Source organism: Heptranchias perlo, chromosome 7 (genome assembly GCF_035084215.1).
Source record: "Heptranchias perlo isolate sHepPer1 chromosome 7, sHepPer1.hap1, whole genome shotgun sequence".
NCBI classification, from domain to species: Eukaryota; Metazoa; Chordata; class Chondrichthyes; order Hexanchiformes; family Hexanchidae; genus Heptranchias; species Heptranchias perlo.
Genome location: NC_090331.1, coordinates 24,330,993 through 24,333,777, shown reverse-complemented (window position 1 = coordinate 24,333,777; position 2,785 = coordinate 24,330,993).

Here is a 2,785-nt window from a genome sequence, read left to right as displayed (position 1 = left end):
CTCTTGCTCCTCTCCACTCTCGGGCCTCGCGCTGACTCTGCTTTTTATCCTCTCGGGCCTCACTCTGACCCAGCTTTTTATCCTCTCGCTCCGCTCCGCTCTCGGGCCTCGTGCTGACTCTGCTTTTTATCCTCTCGCTCCTCTCCGCTCTCGGGCCTCGCTCTGACTCTGCTTTTTATCCTCTCGCTCCTCTCCGCTCTCGGGCCTCGCTCTGACCCAGCTTTTTATCCTCTTGCTCCTCTCCGCTCTCGGGCCTCGCGCTGACTCTGCTTTTTATCCTCTCGGGCCTCACTCTGACCCAGCTTTTTATCCTCTCGCTCCTCTCTGCTCTCGGGCCTCACGCTGACTCTGCATTTTATCCTCTCACTTCTCTCCACTCTCGGGCCTCGGGCGGACTCTGCTTTCTATCCTTTCGGGCCTCGTGCTGATTCTGCTTTTTATCCTCTCGGGCCTCGCGTTGATTCTGCTTTTTATCCTCTCGCTCCTCTCTGCTCTCGGGCCTCGCGCTGACTCTGCATTTTATCCTCTCACTTCTCTCCACTCTCGGGCCTCGCGCTGACTCTGCTTTTTATCCTCTCGGGCCTCGCGTTGATTCTGCTTTTTATCCTCTCACTCCTCTCTGCTCTCGGGCCTCGCTCTGACTCTGCATTTTATCCTCTCGCTCCTCTCCACTGGTAAAACTATGTTGTGGTGTAAACTTAAAATTGATTTCTACTGTACCTTACTCATGATGTCAATACCTGTGTAGCAAACAGGATAGATTTATATTTATGATCATTCTTTTATATTATATAGTAAAGGCAAAATGCATGGAAGAATACTTTAAATCTAGAGCGTTCTGAGTAAAGTGAAAAATAGTAGCAGATATTCTTTATTTTAGTGTTGTTGTCTCTTCCCATGGAGTGCTATCGTTTTGAGGCAGTTATAATTACTAATAGTAGCACTGACAAAGTGGACCTGGCAAACTGGAGTTTTATTATTATACAGTCCAACCCTAGTATTAATAATAAGTGGAGAATGGTAAGATACTTTACTGACTGAAATGGACTTCCACTGTGTCCAGGAGGAAAACATTTTTTATAACATGAGGTTTATGTTAACAGAGTTTGAAGTAACAAGGTTTTGCTGTAAAGTTTTATTGCATCTTCCATTTATTTTCATGAAATTTTAAAACATCTAATAACTTTATGTTTTAAAGAATGTAGCCTTTTTTTTTATCCTATTGGAGCCTGTACTTTATTACAGCTTTTTTTGAGTTCAGTTTCTTCACTGGCCTCAACTGCACGTACATCTCACTGTCTTCACACCCAATATAGGTGTTTTTCACACCTATTTTCAGTAAATGAATAGACACCTAATTACATTATCATAGCAACAGGAATTGGCTATATTCTCCTCCAATTACATCAATGAAGCTAATGAATAATGCCCATTAGTGTAATTGCCCGCATGCATACATTAGCTTTAACCTTTCAGTTGATCATCTTCATCCTTCTTGTAGCCTGTGTATCTCATTGTTACATCCACTCTTCCACCTTCAGAAGCAGCCTTAAAACCTATTTCTTTGACTACGTCTTTGACCACCCCGCCTAATTTACTTACTACTCCAGCTTGGATCTAACTCCCAAGTGTGAAGCTCTGTGGGGTGTTCTGCTACGTTCCAGGCACTATATTAATGTAAGTTGTGTTGTTGTTGAATTTGATTTGCTTGGTGTTTAGCTCCATCTTTTCAGATGTCGAATTAAACTTTGGCCCGTAAATTGCTCCTAGCGGTGAATGAACAGCACTCGCTGCTCCATAAATTTATACTCACCCACTAACTTACTGCGGTCTTTACTGTGGGCACTTCCTCTAATAGGAAGCGGAGTAGAGCCCAGTGTTAACTCCAGTGAAGCTAGGACCCATGGAAGAAGCGAGAGGATCGATCGCTCCCCTCGAACAATCAGATTGCAGCATCCTTGAAAAGCTGCAGAGTCAAAACCTTGAAGTACAAGCTGCAACGTAAAAAACCAGGAAGTGAAAACTACAAGAATAAAATCATTTGTGAAAACAGTTGTAGACAGCGAAAAAAGAGAGGGTAAGAAATATCAGATTAAATAAAAGAGACAGAAGGGAAAAGTAAAAATACATTTAAAAATTATTTTTAAATGACCAAAAACTATTAAAATAAGGAGTAACGAGACTCCACATTTTTATAAGTTAATTTTTAGTTTTTGGCAGTCACTAAGACTTACTGCGCTGATAAAACTTAGTTTAGACCTGGTATATTTAAGCATACCTGTTTTGTGGCCATATTAGTTAGTTTCCAGCTGGGCAGAAGAGCAAGTTGGCACTGGTCTGTTGATTCTATTGTTTGCAGCTGGCGCTATCCCTTTAGCGCGAACCTATCAGATCGCCGACGAACTAGGAAGAGCAAGTTCCGGATTTCCGTGTTTGATTGCACATGTGTGGACTTGCTCTTTCATCTGGCCACTAACAACGGTGAGCACTGTTGAGCTCATCATTCTTTTAAAGCAATTTCTGGCCCTTAATGATTTTGTATTCTTGAATCTATAAATTTGTGAGTAATGAGTGTTTTTCTCAGCACCATGATTTTTCTGGTTATGTATTCTTTTTAAATGGCAGCTATTTCTTTAAAAAAGAACATTGAAATCAAAAGTGTCAATCAGATTGATACAAGTTTATCTCTATTCCAATACAGCTCAACTTTGCTTTATTCATTAAAAATAAAACAAACTATTTCTGAATATCTATCTTTCTTTGCTGCAATTGTTAGGTCCCACTG